The 17,997-nt window shown below is 42.4% G+C and overlaps 1 protein-coding gene and 1 pseudogene across 1 annotated transcript in view; one reads left to right on the plus strand and one right to left on the minus strand.

Annotated features, from left to right (window-relative positions):
- LOC126355545 (octopamine receptor beta-1R-like) overlaps positions 1 to 17,997 on the plus strand; it is a 434,828-nt gene that overhangs the window by 268,997 nt on the left and 147,834 nt on the right. The gene's annotated exons all lie outside the window — the stretch shown is intronic.
- Positions 8,223 to 8,340, minus strand: LOC126357049 (5S ribosomal RNA; annotated as a pseudogene).

Raw genomic sequence — 17,997 nt, forward strand, 5'->3', positions numbered from 1 at the left:
TAATTCCTACATTTTCATATCGCATAGTGTGGCTGCTGTCGGAGCAGTGTTCTGTCGCAGCTGGTTTATTGGGCTGTTAGATCCGAAGAATGGGACAACTTTTTGTACGTAAGCAAGCGATTTTTGTAGTTTATAGCACCCGAAGTGGTAACATTAAGCGTGTAACGGGAATTCTGCTGTAAAATACAAAGGATAAGCGGATATGTGGGAAGTGTATATTGAAGGCCTCTATGACTGTATGACTGGGAAGATTTGTCTGATGTGGCAGAACAAGAAACAGGAATTGATTTAGAGGAGATAGGGAATCCAATATTACAATCTGATTTGAAAAGGGCTTTGGAAGACTTGAAATCAAATAAGGCGGAAGGGAGGGATAACATTCCATCAGAATTTCTAAAATCATTGGTGGGACAGATAACAAAACGACAATTCACTTGGTATGAGTCTTGTGATCATGTGACTTTCGGAAAAATATCGTCTAGACAATTCCGAAGATTGCAAGAGCGGACAAGTGGCCGAATTACTGAACAGTCAGCTTAACAGCTCATTCGTCCAAGTTGATGACACGAATAATTTACGGAAGAATGGAAAAAATTGTCGATCTGCTAGATGACGATGAGGTAGGATTTTAGAAAACATAAAAGCAGGAGAAAGGCAGTTCTGACGTTGCGGTTGATAATGGGCGCAAGGCTGCAGACAAATTAAGACAGATTCATAGGATTTGTCGCCCTGCAACAAGCGTTCGACAATGTCAAATGGCGCAAGATGTTCGAAATGCTGTAGAGAATAAGGGTTAACTATAGGAATAAGGCGGGTCATATACAACATGTACAGGAGCCAAGAAATGATAATGACAGTGCAACAACCAAGTACTCGGATTAAAAGGGCTGTAGTCTTCCCCCCTGTTGTTTAATCTATACATCGAAGAAGCAGTAAGGGAAATAAAAGAAACATTCGGGACTGCAATTAAAATTCAAGGTGAAAGGATATCAATGACATGATTTGTGTGTTGGTTCTTTCGCGGCGTCATGACTGAATAAGACGTTTTCGGTTTCCAAGCTGCATCGGTTCGAATAAAATTCGCGACCTTTCGATGGCTAACTCCGCCATCACCGTCAGGAGTAAAACTACTGGCTGCTGGGACTGGCAGTATTTCCCGCTTACAAACCCACGATTACGGCCGCTGGCGCCAATCAGAGAGGGCTGACACGACGCGTGGGCGGAAGGTGAGTTGGGCAGCTCTACATCTACATCTACATCCATACTCCGCAAGCCGCCTGACGGTGTGTGGCGGAACTCATAGCAACTCCGGAACGCCACGGTATCGAGTGGCGTCAGACGGCGCGAGGGACCAGCGTCACGTTTGAAACTGCCGCTCCCGCTTCCCTACAAGCGTTACGCATCCGTCGTTGTTTCCTTTCAACATCCAAAGCGCACGCCTCCTTCCTACTCGGTGTCTAGCCCTGGTCTTTGTTGAAGCTGTTTCTGTTTATTCTAATCTCAGCCGCCTTTTGTATAACGGAGTCCCAGTGCGTTGACGCATAAGCCAAGATTCTCGTGTTCTCAAACTGTATTTTGTGTCCGTTTTCGAGGCAATGCCGAGCTGCGGCTGACTTCTCGAGCTCTCTTCGCTTAATTTGTCTCTTGTGCTCTGTACAACGCTCTGAGACTGTGCGAATCGTCTGGCCTATATAGATGCTGCCGCACTCGCAAGGGACACAATACACTCCGGGCACACGAAGAGCTATGTCGTCTTTAACAGGGCGCAACATATCTCGTATTTAGTGGTTCAAGAGTGGAATTAAAATTCAAGGTGAAAGGATATCAGTGATACTATTCGCGCATGACACTGCTATCCTGAACGAAAATGAAGAAGAATTACGTGGTCTGCCGATTATAATGAGCAGTCTAATATGAATCGAGAGTAAATCGATGAAAGACAAAATTAATGAGGAGGAGCAGGAATGAGAACAGCGGAAAACTTAACATCAGGATTGATGGTGACGAAGTAGATAAAGTTAAGGAATTGTACTACATAGGCAGCAAATTCAACCCATAACAGATGGAGCGCGGAGGCATTCATGCCCCCTGAGAAGTCTACTAGTATCGAAAATAGACCTTTATTTTGAGAAACATATTCCTGAGAATGTATCTTTGGAGCACACTATTGTATTTTACTTAATAATGGACTGTAGGAAAGCCCCAAGAGAAATGTAGTGGCACCACCGTTGAGGATAGGAAAAGTTAGTTTTGCGCGATATTCTCAGCACAAGTTATTTCCAGGTGCAGGCCGGATTGCTGTAAGTTATGCATACCAGGAGTTGCGAAGGCAAATAGAGGCCACAGGGGCGTAGAACTGCCGGAGAGGGCGCACACAGCAGTTTCCATGGCGAGAGTCACAGGCAGAAGGGGGCCACTGGCCAACCCAGGTGTTGTGCATAAGTGACTCGGAGCGGTGCATTAGCAAAACAGGGATGCACAGCCAAGTATAAATAGGTGCTGTTTTCTAACAAGATTCATTCAAGAGTGGCAGCTCTCCTGGACGGCGGGGTGGCTCACTCCACCAGGCTACACTCAGCAACAGATGGGGTGGCCAGTGTCCCAGTCCACAGCGGGTCATTGGTTCGACCCTCTCAGGCCGACGCGGGGTCCGCTGCCAGCCAGCCGTGGGGCACTCTTCGGCTCGCTATCGCGGGCAGTCGTATCGGTTCCCGACACGCGCTGGAGACGTCCTGAGGCGAGGATTGCAAATTCGGACACCGGATCTTGGGCGCTTGTTCGTTGCCGCGATCTCAGCTACGCCAGCGAGGAAGAAGCAGCAGTAGAGCCAGCCTACAGCTCTCAGCGGAGCAGCGTGAAGACGAGGATGGTGGCCGCTGAGTAGGCTGCTGGCGCAGCCATCTTGACATTATCGGAACTCAGCGGGCTGGCCAAGGCCATCAAGACACACAGCATTGCGTTGCACAGCCTGCTGGGGTGGTTCCGCAGAATTGCGGGGCCCTGTGACGCAGACCGAGGTGAACGAGGACACTGTAGTTGGAAACAATAAACTACTTTGGAAGTTCTCGCCTAATATTAATACGGCACCTCCTGGCACCCATTCGCTACATTCGGTCACCTAAGAATTTGAGCTGTGGTGCTACCAAAGAATGTTGAAAATTAAAGGGAATGATAAGGAATGAATGAGGAGATTCTGCATAGAACTGGAGAGGAAAGGAGTACAAGGAAAATACGGACAAGGAGAAGGGTTAGGATTGAAGGACATCTGTTAAGTCATCAGGGTTGGTTCAAATGACTCTGAGCCCTATGGGACTTAACATCTGAGGTCATCAGTCCCCTAGAACTTAGAACTACTTAAACCTAACATACCCATGCTCGAGGCAGGATTCGAACCTGCGACCGTAGCGGTCGCGCGGTTCCAGACTGAAGCGCCTAGAACCGCTCAGCAGGCATTAGGGAATAACTTCCATAGTACTAAAGGGAGATATAGAGAGTAAAAATTGTAGGGGAAGAGAGAGACTGGATTACATCTAGCAAATAATTTAGGACATAGGTTGGAGGTAGCGCTCTGAAATTTTTTTATTTTTATCTGGCACTGGAATATGCCCTCGAAAGAGATTCAAACAATATAAAATCTGTGGAACTTGATCTAATAGTAACTAGGAAGGAGGGCTCTCAGTACCACCATCAAAAGGTGTGGTCGCTCAATTATTTTCCCCATAAGGGAATCAAAGCAAACACATAAGTAAATATGACTCATGTATTACAATGACTGTCATGTCAGAATGTTGCTGTTACACAATTCCAGACAGAAAATACTGCACGTTGATTTCTCATCTTAAAAGAACCCAAGATTATCAGAAAACTTACTATTTCAGTTAGGGATAATTTTTTCTTTACATAGTGATGAAAGTCTTAGAAACCTACACCCATATTTATTTTCACTCAACACACATTCGCATGTGATGCGCGACTTTGATCAGTAAGTCTGAGAAAAAAGTACAGAACGTCATAGTTCGAATGTTTGTGTCCATCTAAAAACGCGGGACTAATTCATCTATATTTTGGGCTGGATGCAGTTACCGACTCTGTGGCTAACATCCTCCTCTGAGGCAATGAGTCAAGCTGGCGCAAACAAAATAATTGTAGAAGCATGCGAAAGACCTTAAAAATATTTTACTATATACTTTTCATCTGGTACGGGAGGACTAAGTGGCAAGTGCTGCTCTGAAATGAAGAGAGTGCCACAGGAGAGGAATATGTGGTGGGTCGCATCAAACCAGCCGAAAGCCGACTGAAACGGGAGTACCTCAACATCATGCACACAACTCAGTGAGACACAGGTGACATGTGGACCAACATCGTCCTGCCGATGAGTGAACCCAGAACACAGCCACATGGTAGGTAACACATGTGAAAGCAGGTGTTATTTGTTCTTAAGTGTGCCGAAGTGCAGTGAAACTCCACTTCTCACAGCATTCTTGTATCGCCCATCACTGTATTTCGCTCTGTGGAACTCAACTACGTATATTCTGTAATGGAAGTTATCAAACATGTATTCAGGATAGCGCATATGTCCTGTAGTGCCTCTCCTGCTACCAGTCAGCCTGTCTGACATCACCCCAGGGCAAAAAAAAAAAAAAAAAAAATAAATAAATAAATAAAAATAAAACCTGTCCGTGAGAATAGGAACTCTTCAGAAAATCTGCACTCTTTACTGCCTATTAGCTAATAGCTTTCTCTTTTGTGTGACGTAAAATCAAATGTAGGAAACATAACACCGGTAAAGACAAGTGTCAAGTAAGGCAGTGCACATTTATTCAATCCTCAGTTCGCAGCATTTATTATGTCAAATCCTCCTACATCTTTACACGACGCGCATTCCTATCTGCGAAAGAATATATTACCTCATCGAAGTTCGTCTCATAGGCAATTTTATTTTCGATGGCTAGCAGCGTTGCAGATGGCGCTGCTTCGAAAGTAACATTGATAAGAAATAGCATTGTGTTCATAATAAAATATATGAAAGAGAAATTAAAACAAAAGATTTCAGCAAAAAAAGTAAACAAAATACATTTGATTCTTTTAATTACATTTAATTACAATAGAGAACTGAAATAGCTAACATAGCTGTCCCTTGTGCGTATCGTACATTGTCATACATATCCGTGTACTAATATTGCCGGGTTCCCGGTATCTATTCCCGGCGGGGTCAGGGATTTTCCCTGACTCGTGATGGCTGGGTGTTGTGTGATGTCCATAGGTTAGTTAGCTTTAAGTAGTTCTAAGTTCTAGGGGACTAATGACCTCAGATGTTAAGTCCCATACTGCTCAGAGCCATTTGAATCATTTGAACTAATATTGCTGGCTGTATAGTTATCAGTATCAGTGAGGTCTCCAATGGAAAGAAAGAAATCATCAGAGGCAAAGTATTTTAGCATCAACAGCAGCTGATCGATTGGTGGCACAGAGTTACTTCTGACAGAAAGGGAAGAGCTGTATGTGACAGTTCTGTACGTCAGAGTGGACTCTCGTTAAGTGACATTTCACTAACTTCAGAGGCGAGCACAAAGAAACTGCTGCGGCTCGACACTGCTACCTATAAAGTAAATCAAATACAAAGCTATGGACAGCTGTATATTTTACTCGTATATCGCTTCCCGCTAATCTCTATGTTCACTGTCTTTATTATCATCACTTATTACTGATCACCGCTGGGCTCTGCTTGCTTAGTGTACCACTAAGAAGGTACGACTAAACAAGCCACATGCGATAAAAAAAACCTCAACATTGTCGTTTTTGCACTTGCGAAAGTTTACTTCTGACCTCCAGTATTTGTGTGACAGTTCAAGAGGAACTTAAAAACACTGCTCGTCGGCTACCCCCACTTGTTACGATTATGTATATTCAATAACTAATAATTCCTGTTAACTAAATGCCAACTATCAGTGCTCTTATAGCAAAGAACATTTATATTATGATAAATGTGAATGTTCTTATGTGGATGCCACTAATGATTAAGAAACACAATACCTATATTCCGTATGTGAGGAAGTGTTACCTCTCATTTTTTAATTTTTTTTAATAAAAGGAAAGAGAAACTTAGCTTAAGTAAGCACAAATAGTTTACATGTTTATTTGAACAATGCTAATTGGGAGACAATTCTGTTGCTCCGAAGCACTAATCGCCCTCTGGAATAATTAACGTGGGGAATAGAAGGGGCATTTTCTGGCACATAGAAGACGCAATCGCTCACAGAGTCAATAACTGTGTCCGTAATATTTTCACTAAATGGTAATCATAAGTAACCGTTGGACTGTTTACAAGTGCATCATTCTCAATGGAAGACAGATGGTTCAAATGGCTCTGACCACTATGGGACTTAACTTCTCAGGTCATAAGTGCCCTAGAACTTAGAACTACTTAAACCTAACTAACCTAAGGACATCACACACATTCATGACGGAGGCAGGATTCGAACCTGCGACCGCAGCGATCGCGCAGTTCCAGACTGTAGCGCCTAGAACCGCTCCGCCACCCAGGCCGGCAATGGAAGACAGAGTGGAACAATATTTTCTGTCACGCGTTGTGCTACACGAAGAATCAAAATGTCGTTATCTAATACAGAAAAAGCTATTAATACGAATAGTACCCAAGATTGGTTTGGTTTCTCGATTTGATAACGTCTAATTTGTCACTTTCTGCAAGATTAAATGAAATACGTCTTTTAATATTGAATAATTGTAACATACGCCAGATACGAGAGACTGCATTGACACAAATAGTCATTTTCATGTACCTCCTTTACATAAATAACACATCAGAATATAATTCACGAAGTACTAATATCAACTGCCTGTTATGCCTACTACAAGCAACAAGTTTTATGTTAGGAAATAGTTGCACAGCTCATTCATATACTCCAGTTTCTCAAGCATGAGATGGAAAAGTAACAATGCGAAATTTTCACACAAGTTCGGAGTCGTCGTATGCTTCCTCATAGTGTGTGTGATGCTCCGTTTCTTCTCCTTCCCTGTTCTAAAAAACAAACTGGTCATCACTAATTCTGTAACTATTCCTGCCACTGTCAAAACATATTCTTCTGTTAACTTCGCTAGTCGTGCCAGAATCACGCGTTGAGCAAGCCCGCGTTCATTCACCGGTTAGGCGCTAATACGTGTTCGTACAACGTGTTTTCCGCGCAATGCCAAGAATAGAACTTAAGCGGTTGCTGACTGGGGATTGTACAACTGGCCCTTAGTAGTGCAGTATTCTGGCAAATATTTTCTGTCAAAATTTCATTGTCTTCGATACACTGAGAAGATAATATGTAATCTTTCTTGCACATTATCCCTGTTAGTCGTTTGTTTTCACTCTGGTAGTCTGAATATATGGATTTCACTTATAGTTGTAACAAAACTGATCATTTGCACACCCAATCAACCACATAAACAGACAGCGATTGAGACACGCCTGTTCGAGATTGTTCGGGTCAGTTCACATAGCCCCGTCCCCTTTTGCTTGAGGGAAGTTTTTTTTATTTCTAGATGCGACGGAGATTCCCCTGGCAGAGACATCACTACACTATGCACTCGGTCAAAAATGTTAAAATACCAGGTGGGAAGCATTTCTAAATCACATGGATTATCGATAGACCAACGTCCCCTGGATGCTAGGCGCATTGTGAAGCAAGGTCTTTTCTCTTCAAGACCACGAATTTGCCGCCCGCTGACGTTGCCGCCCTGGGCGGGTATCTCGGTTTGATTCCCCCCGCCCCGAGGTCCGGACCTGATCACTAATATCCGTGACGTGAAGTCTTACCCAATAGCCCACCACACCAATATGAGAGGAGTAACAGAGCTTTGCCTCTCCAACACATTGCAAGAACGATGTCTGTCCTCGACACTGGTCATTTTATGATTCATAATTTTGATACTCCTCTATTGATTTTTATTCTTTGAATATTTATTTTAAGTACTTTACATTTCCTAGGGTTATTTCATTACAAAGATTCATGTTTTAGCAGTCCGTCTTCAGGCCACAAGTGGCCTACCTGTACCATCTGACCGCCGTGTCATCCTTAGTGGAGGATGCGGATAGGAGGGGCGTGGGGTCAGTACACCGCTCTCCCGGTCGTCGATGGTATTCTTGACCGAAGCCGCTGCTATTCGGTCGAGTAGCTCTTCAGTTGGCATCACGAGGCTGAGTGCACCCCGAAAAATGGCAACAGCACATGACGGCCTGGATGGTCACCCATCCAAGTGCCGACCACGCCCAACAGCGCTTAACTTCGGTGATCTCACGGGATCCGGCGTAACCACTGCGGCACGGCCGTTGCCTTATAACAAAGATTCATAGCTGAACAAAATCTTATGCAATCCATGGTTTCTCCACGCTTCCCCGTCACTGCACTAGTCCATACGCAGCAGTTCGTGGTGTGATGCTAACGCCAGCCTACGTATGGGATGGTAATTTCCTTGTCCGGCTTCTGCTAGTATACAACCATTAGTGCGGGATGGTAAAGAAAGTTGTACAGAGTCCCTCACATGTTCTCGGACGGGTGGCACAGATGTCGCAGGGTTACGATGTTCATGGTGCACAATACGGTGATCCACCATTATAGTGTATGCCTGTATTAGTGTATGCCGGCGTGTATGTCTGTATTAACTTTCTAATGAAACCCACCAGCCCTTTGAACCAGTCTAGCGTGTTTTTTTCCGTTCATCATCCAACGGTACAATCTTCCGTAGGCTATTCCTGGCTGTAGTGTGGTTACCACAAACATATTACTTCTTACTGACTTTTCGGATGGTAGCCTGTGTTAGATCATATTCATGGGTGTCCTAGCCTATTGACTTTGTGGAGCTTCTAGCTAATATACCATTATTTTGTACGAGACACTTATTTTTCTCTGACTGTTCCGTGAAGTGATGACTGGGTGTTGTGTGATGTCCTTAGGTTAGTTAGGTTTAAGTAGTTCTAAGTTCTACGGGACTGATGCCCATAGATGTTAAGTCCCATAGTGATTAGAGCCATTTGAACCATTTGTTCTGTGATGTCGGCCACCTCATATCGCGTATGGTAACTTCTTAAATGCTTTGGACGCAGAGTAGCGTGTGGCACATGCACCGTCCTTACCATCTGCCTTCCAGGATTACAAACGCCATACTTCATATCGAGATGCCATCTGCATTCGATCGCACTCTGACACAAATCCAACCATGAAGATCAACTTCTACCACTGCGAAGGAAGAAACTTAATTGGGCCAGGGGAGTTCTATAAGTAACTTTTTTAGAAACATGGTTGGTTTCATTTTGGATTCCAATACAGCATATAATTCCCCACTCTTTTTGCTACAAAACCCTATTTTGACCATAATTTCCATTCAATGTGACGGCCTTAGCCCACCTTACTGCTTCCCGTGGAGTGCAGGAAAGATGCTGTTTATGGTCTTGTGATAGGAGGGGAGTAACCCAGTGGGCAGTTACCTTTCAATATCCCAACTGGTGAACGAGTGGGTCGGCACGGCACCACCAACAGAGACGTCCAGCTGAGCAGCGCTGTTTTTTGTGATCCGTCGATCACCTAGAGTGAGAGTGTTCGCACGTTAGAATACTGCGTGCGACCAGCTGGCAGGCGCGAAATCGGGTTAGTTTGCGTGGCCTTATTGCGATGACAACAGAAGCCTGTTCCAACGACTCACCATGCTTTTGTAGACATTCTACAACCGCCTACGACTATCTACTATGGCGTGGTTTTCCACCAAAAGAAACTCGATGACAGCTCTCTGCTTGGAATGAACCTGCGTTACAGACGCCATTTTAAAGGCTCCATATAGTGCCGCCACCTAGCGAAAATTCATAGAACTATATAGGCTGAAGAGGGAATATTCCACGACGTCTCACAGCGAATTCCGCATTTTTTCTGCTGAAAGTTGCCGAGAAAACGTGTGTTGCGTTTTAAACAAATATATTAATTTCTATGAAAATTAATGAATATTTACTCTGAAGATTTACTTCTATTCTACCATGCGCATTTTTATATGAATTTGTACTAGCTACGATTAAATTTCATACTGGAATTAGTGGTGAACTGGAAACACACATTCCTTACCATCTCACAAAAGTCTCGTTTGCGGACTCATGTTTACTGGAACGCTATGTTAACGGTTATCCTGTAACTTCACCCGTGTCAGTTCTCGCTATTAACTGTGGCAATATTCTTCACATGCTAGACGTCTAAATAAATATAATCTTGACAAGAATTACGACTTAGCCGAGACCGTTGTACGTGCTTCATCATTACAGTGGACACTGAGCAGACTCTTTCCCGTCCCCGGGTTTGTTTCATCTGCGCTGTTCCCGGGCGGGACGTTTGCACTGTGCACACCCCTTCCACTCGGCTGCCAGTGCCCTCCCCCCCTCCCCCCTTCGCCCTCCACCATAGCTAATTGCTGGGATTTCAGGCGCCCGCAGACCGACCTCTCGGGTCGCAGCGCGTATTTGCATAGCGTAGTGGAGCGCAGCCGGCAAAACGGTGCTGCCACTTGTGTAACGAGCGATGAGGCGACATGGCCGCGGCGCGCCGAAGGGTGAAGAGGCAATTTCCGTCCCGGCTTTTATCGTCTTTTCCTTTCACCTCGACTCCTGAATCAACGGCAACCGCGTTACTGCTTGTGAACTAATGTGACTGTCGTTTGACCTCTTTACAAGATATATTACGAAGAAACTGAAATCATTCGAGAGATTTGTTCACTGGCCAGTTAATAGTACAAAGAATATTAAATTGTTTAACGTGTTCAGAGCTAAGCAATTTGGAACCGACTGATTATTGGTGTCGCAGATGTCTGAGCCTTCCTTTCTGTAGTGCTTTCCTCAGTTGTTGCAGTATAGGCGACGATCTGAATATCTTTCGTATGCTTTAACATCAGTCATATTTTACATGACTCAGATGGATACCCAGTTCTAAGCAAATGAGGGAAAGCAGAAAGGTGGAAGGAGTATATAGAGGGTCTATACAGGGGCGATATTCTTGAGGACAATGTTATGGAAATGGAAGAGGAGGTAGATGAATATGAAATGGGAGATATGGTACTGCGTGAAGAGTTTGACAGAGCACTGAAAGACCTGAGTCGAAACAAGGCCCCGGGAGTAGACAACCTTTCATTAGAACTACTGACACCCTTGGGAGAGCCAGGCCTGACAAAACTCTGCCATCTGGTGAGCAAGATGTTTGAGACAGGCGAAATTCCCTCAGACTTCAAGAAGAGTATAAGAATTGCAATCCCAAAGAAATCAGGTATTGACAGATGTGAAAATTACCGAACTATCAGTTTAATAAGTCGCAGCTGCTAAATACTAACGCGAATTCTTTACAGGCGAATGGAAAAACTGGAAGAAGCCGACCACGGGGAGGATCAGTTTGGATTCCGTAGACATGCTGGAACACGTCCGGCAATACTGACCCTACGATTTATCTTAGAAGAAAGATGGAAGCAGTGGTAGGGAAGGGGATGAGACAGGGTTGAAGCCTTTCCCCGATGCTATTCAAACTGTATATTGAACAAGCAGTAAAGGAAACAAAAGAAAAGTTCCGAGTAGGTATTAAAATCTATGAAGAAGGTTCATCGATGACATTATAATTCTGTCAGAGACAGCAAAGGACTGGGAAGAGTAGTTGAACGGGATGAACAGTGTCTTGAAAGGAGGGTATAAGATGAACATCAACAAAAGCAAAACGAGGATAAGGGAATGTTGTCGAATTAAGTGGGGTGATGCTACCGGAATTAGATTAGGAAATAAGACACTTAAAGAAGTAAAAGAGTTTTGCTCTTTGGGGAGCAAAATAACTGATGACGGTCGAAGTAGAGAAGATGCAAAATGTAGACTGGCAATGGCAAGGAAAGCGTTTCTGAAGAAGAGAAATTTGTTAACATCGAGTATTGATTTAAGAGCCAGGTAGTTGTTTCTGAAAGTATTTCCATGGAGTGTAGCCATGCATGGAAGTGAAACATGGAAGATAAATAGTTTAGACAAGAAGAGAATAGAAGATTTCGAAATGTGGTGCTACAGAAGAATGATGAAGATTAGATGGGTACATCACATAACTAATGAGAAGGTATTGAATAGAACTGGGGAGAAGAGGAGTGTGTGGCCCAACTTGACTAGGAGAAGGGATCGGTTGGTAGGACATGTTCTGAGTCATCAAGAGATCACCAATTTAGTACTGCAGGGCAGCATGGAGGGTAAAAATCGTAGAGGGAGACCAATAGATGAATACACTAAGCAGATTCAGAAGGATGTAGGTTGCAGTAAGTACTGGGAGATGAAGAGGCTTGCACAGGATAGAGTAGCATGGAGAGCTGCATCAAACCAGTCTCCGGACTGACGACCACAACAACAACAACATATTTTTTACGACGGCATTTCTTTTCCTACGCCCAATTGGTTGCGAAATGGAAATCACAGGCGAAACGAAAACCGTTTCATTTGTAACATTTAGCTACAATTACCACCACTTCTCAACACAGTCGCCACTCTGACTCCCACATTTGTCACAGGGCGGTAGGAATTTTCTGATACCATTGCCATAGAAGGCATCTATTTGTGCTTTTCCGCGAAATCTCTATGCTGATCAGCAGCTCTTCGTCGGTGCCAAAATTCTGTCCTCATGGCCAGCGGTTCAGGTGAACAAATAGGTGCAAGTTAGAAAGCCATTTCTGAGGTGCCGTGTTGTCAAATACTTCTAGTCGAAATCACGCAGCAGCGTCTTTGTAGTAGCTGCAGTGTGCGACCGAACATCGTCATGAAAAAGGGTAATGCCTGATGACATTGTAAAAATGACATCGTTAAATTTGATTTGGGGGGCGAGGGGACCAAACAGCGAAGTCGTCGGTCTCATTGGATTAGGAAAGGAGGGGGAAGGAAGTCGGCGGTGCCCTTTCAAAGGAATCATCCCGGCAAGTGCCTGAATCGATTTAGGGAAATCATGAGAAACTTTAAATCAGGATGCTCGGACGCAGGTTTGAACCAATGTCCTTCCGAATGCGAGTCTAGTGTGCTAAACACTGCACCACCTCACTCAGTTATATGTAATTTTTATTTGTTATCCAGTTAATTATTTTACTTTGTTATTTTGCGGTGTAAAACTCTATGTCAGAAAATGACATAAAAGGAAACAGCTGTTAAATTTAACAACATTCATTATCTTACTTTCTACACGCTATATAGTAAGGAGCTTGGATAGTCTTCTCAGATGTTTCCTAAGTTTTTTGTTTGTCTGCTTGGACCCTTGCTCGAAATAGTTTCAAATAACAAAAAGCAAAATGAAACACCAAATACAAAATGCAATGTGATCTGTGAATGAGCCGTCACGCAGATTTGCGTCTCAGATTGAAGCGACCTTCCAGTAGGTTTTCATCATTGCTTTTCTTATGCGCCTGATTCTTTAATGCAGAACTAACGCTGTTATCTATCAATGAAGTACTTTTATATGCAGTATTTACGGAATTTCACTTATTTCCAATGACAGAAACCATGTGAACGTCCAACATCTGTATCAGTCTTCTTAGATTTGTCTTGAATGTTCGGCTTCATACTTTGTTTCAAACTAACGCTATGTAGTTTTTCTGTGTTCATTGCAGCTACTCCTAACCAAGAAGCTAATCATCTTCCGTAGAGACAGTTACAAAGTAAGACGGGAAGCGAAGTCAGAGCTGATCTGTAATATGATAAATTTGAGTTATGAAGAAAGTTTTTGTTTCGGATGGAATTACGATAAACTTGGGTTCTTACTAACAAAGGGAAAAAATTATGGATCTGGTATGTAAGCAGTGAATGTTCTCTCCTTGCGATTTTACCACAACTGTAAGAAGTTTATTGTGCCATATTTGATGTAAGTTCCGTAATAAACACTCTTAGAAAGATCGTGTTTTGTAGCTACAATCTTTCACCTGTGTTTTAGGCTTTTATATCTTACTTATGACATTTCATTACCTCCAGAACATTTTCTGTTGTGTGATGACATCGTCTCACCTTCATTTTCGTACTAAAATGCTTTCTTCTAAATTTTCATTACAGACATAATTTTCTTTCCTCGCTTCAATCATCATACACGTTTCAGACTTTTAAAGGTTTCTGTAACCATGTAGTTCCATCTCATTAAAGCTATGCCTAATATTCAGTCAGGATCCCCCATTTTATTCCACGCTGAGATGCTATTGCAATATAGTTGGAGAGCCTCTTCAATGCTGTTCGAGTCTGGGGGAAATGCCAAGTGGCCTGACGGGTGAATGGTATTTCGTATTGAGGAGGGAGGCTTCCTAGTGTACTCCGTACGGTTGCGCAAAGCCGTCGTGCCAGGATAAAGTGGTGGTTAGCGCAGTGAGCAGGAGATCCGTGTTCGAATCCCAGCCTTGACAGAAATTTTCATTTGTCGCGTCAATCTGCGTATGAAAATATCTACATTATATATTTTTGTGTTTAGAAAAGCCTTTTGGATCCATACAGCTTAATTGGACAAACAAAAACATTAGTCTTAGGCTTCTGGGTATTAAGTGGTAGGTGTCGTACGCTTCTCTTAAGGCTCCTCAATTTTCTTCATTATATATCCATCTGGTCTTCGTTAATATCATCCAGAGACACCTCACTGTCGTCTCCAGCGCTTCTTGTTGTTGTTAAAAGTGTCCGATTTCTACAGCCCTACAGCGCGTGATCTTGTATCTTTATTTCTTTCCCGAAACGTTTATTCTTTCGATTATAGAGTCCACTTTTTCAGGAACTTACTATTTTGAATTCGTTAAGTAACTTTTCTCAAGATGTCCTTCCTGATGCTACACTCGTCAAAGCAATAGAACCGAGGGAAGTCTTTTGCGTCATATGTCGTGTGAATCGTGTCACATTTCTTCCGTGTGTTATCATATTTTAACTATGTCTTATTTGCTTCACTAACTGATTCAAAAATGTATAAGAAACTAAGCAGCATAGTACTCTCATATCGTCAAATTTGGGGGAATTAATTCATAGAAGCTGTGCTCCAGAAGAGTTGTGATTCCAAGGTAAATAAACTCTCACTCTCACCTAATGTAATCACACACATGTTTCACAAATGTAAACTAAAAGCGAAATTTATAGTCACGTACTACAGATGATAAAGTAAATATACGTAAAATAAAGGATGCGAAAAGAAATAGAGAATTTGAAGCCATATTATATTTTAAAAGTCAAAATTATAAAGTTTGTTCCATGAGAGTTTTCTTTTAACTGATGAAAATGTGCATTTGAGTACTAAGAAGCCTTACACTGATAGATTTAATACCGATAGCTTGCTCGCTGTCGATTCTTTGGTGTTGTAAGTGGTAGACAGAAGAGAATCGTAACATAAGCAAAATGTTCCAGATGAATGTTTAGATAAGTAAATGCTTTCCATTTAGGCGTGGGTACTGATAATGGTGTCATTTCTGACAGTCACATTCTTCTATTATTGGGTTTTTTCTCGTATGTTTTCGTACCTGTTGCCTATCCTACATAAAACGTTTAACATTTTATTTTATGACCTGTCCACCAATATTAGAAAAATAGATGGATATGTGTTCCTGTGTGTGTACCTGTGTGTGTGTGTGTGTGTGTGTGTGTGTGTGTGTGTGTGTGTGTGTGTGTTGTTGTTGTTGTTGTTGTTGTTGTTGTTGTATCTGTCTGTGTGTACCATATCTCCGTCTACAGCACTACGTCGATTTGAAACAAACTTGACGTCTCTTACTGTCTGGTAACCATCGCTGATGTGGTAACAACCACCTAGATTCCACGTAGGATATGGATGCTGATGCACAGTGACCTGTTTTCGTCCAAAGCGTTTGTCGAATTCATTCGTTTGTTTGGAAGAGGAGGCGACATTGTCTGACACCTTTCGGCTAGTCGGCGATGACAGAATCGAGGCGCATGCTCTGCAATCTTTCTGAACATGTGATATTTACGCAGATGTAAGATACTGAGCGAAATTCGAAAATGTGAGGGTCCGCTATATTTTTGCACTTGTATGTTTCATAGTATGTTAGTGCATATGAAATTTAGCCAGCATAGTGAATTTTTCATTATACTTGGGTGGAAGTCTCTATCTGTCACCCATGTCGAGAAAATTGATCTGGCGTATTACACTAATTTGCGATTTCGCCGCACCAGCGATAAAGCCAGAGTGAAATATCCACAACATTCCTCACACTTCATAAACGATGAGATATAGAAAACAGGTGTTGGCAAATAATAGCACACAAAGAGGAGCGTATTTTGTGGTATGGTTTCTATCCAAAACTTCATTACCTACAGTGTTATTCCACTAACTACGGATTTTTTCGATGAAAGAAAGAAATTTTTAAGGGCCATCGGTAGCTGTTGAAATGAGGAATGCTATGACTTTAGGAATATGTGGTTTGGCAAAAGAGGCAACTTTTAACATGACAACAAGAGAAATATTTAGGCCTTACTCAAAATTCACCATTCATAACACTTCTCTGAAACTTACAACTTGTTCACAGGCCAGGTGAAAATAAATCTCTACATTTTCAGTGTAATTCTTTATAGAAACTAACGAAAGTAGTCTTGGCAGATCTTTTTAATTGGTTGCCATGCAAATGTGAGCCTGGAATGGCCGCACTTAAAATATACAAACAATGAGAGCACAGACTTCAGTTTAGACTGGCACTTCCCCTCCTGCACTCGGCATTTCCCCTACAGCGCCGCCCTCGGCCCCCACCTCTACCACTCCCCAAGCATGAACTGCCATCTCTGACATATGTTGGCCACAGTGTTCAGCGCGTATTATACGTATCATTGTTCAGGAGATATGATTTCATAAGCAATAAGATACTGCCGCATTATGAATGACGAATACTACTTTTGTGCAACTAACTTTATTCACAAAAAAGTTCATAGACAATATCCACCCACATGTGCCGCTAAATGCACCAACAAAATTATGTCATGATACCATACATAATTCAGAAGATATGACGTCGTATATACATATGTGAAAAAGTGCCACATCATGCATGATGTTTAAATTTGTACTTCTCTGGTACTAATTATATTCACAACACATTTTACAGATAGTGTTCACATTTGTCGCTGACTGTATCTACAAAATTATATCATTTTGTGACTCATAATCCATGATATATGGTTCTATGAACACTGACATTTGTGAAAAACTATCGCACTGTGCATTACATTTGAGTTTATTATTTCTTTGCTACTAAGTTTATTAGTATCGCATTTCGCAGACAGTATCCATATATGCTGTTGAATGTATCTACAGAAATATATCGTTGTACGACAACATGCAATAGTGCAACGCAATTTCCATCAGCGATTTAGTATAAATGTGTGGTGTGGTGTAATCAATTGAAGATACACGTCTGGGACATGTTTAATTAGATTCACCAGATCAATAACAACAAAATAAATGGGAATAGTGTTTTACTTTAACCTTGTATACTTTTGCTGAATTTCAGGCAAAATATTTTATTAGGTGTAACTCTGTAACTAAATATTTGCGCACCTATGTCGAATCAACTCGAGGAAATCTCTGCCACCTGGCAGCGTCTTTGGCAGCTCTAAACTGTGAAAAAATAAATGAAAAACGGCTTACGCGGAAACAACAGCCGTCATTAATTATCTGCTAGACTTAGTAGCAACAGTAGCGGCGTTCGCCTGAAGGTGGCAAACAGTTGAATAGCCGAAACACTGAACCAAGCTGATTTTATGATCTGGCAGCAAAACCGAAAAGACTTTCAAGCCAGGTACAGAGCTCTGAAGAGGCGTTGGCTTAGAAACATTCACAAAATCGCATTGTATACATGTGAAACAGCTGCGTCCAGCCCGCAGAAATTGTCTGGGATATCGTACTTACACATTTGTACACTTTCTTGGTACGACTGTTTCGTAATTTCAAAGGTGGTTTCACGAAAACATGGAAAAGAATTTTTTTATGGTTCAAATGGCTC

This window comes from Schistocerca gregaria, chromosome 3 (assembly GCF_023897955.1).
Source record: "Schistocerca gregaria isolate iqSchGreg1 chromosome 3, iqSchGreg1.2, whole genome shotgun sequence".
NCBI lineage: Eukaryota > Metazoa > Arthropoda > Insecta > Orthoptera > Acrididae > Schistocerca > Schistocerca gregaria.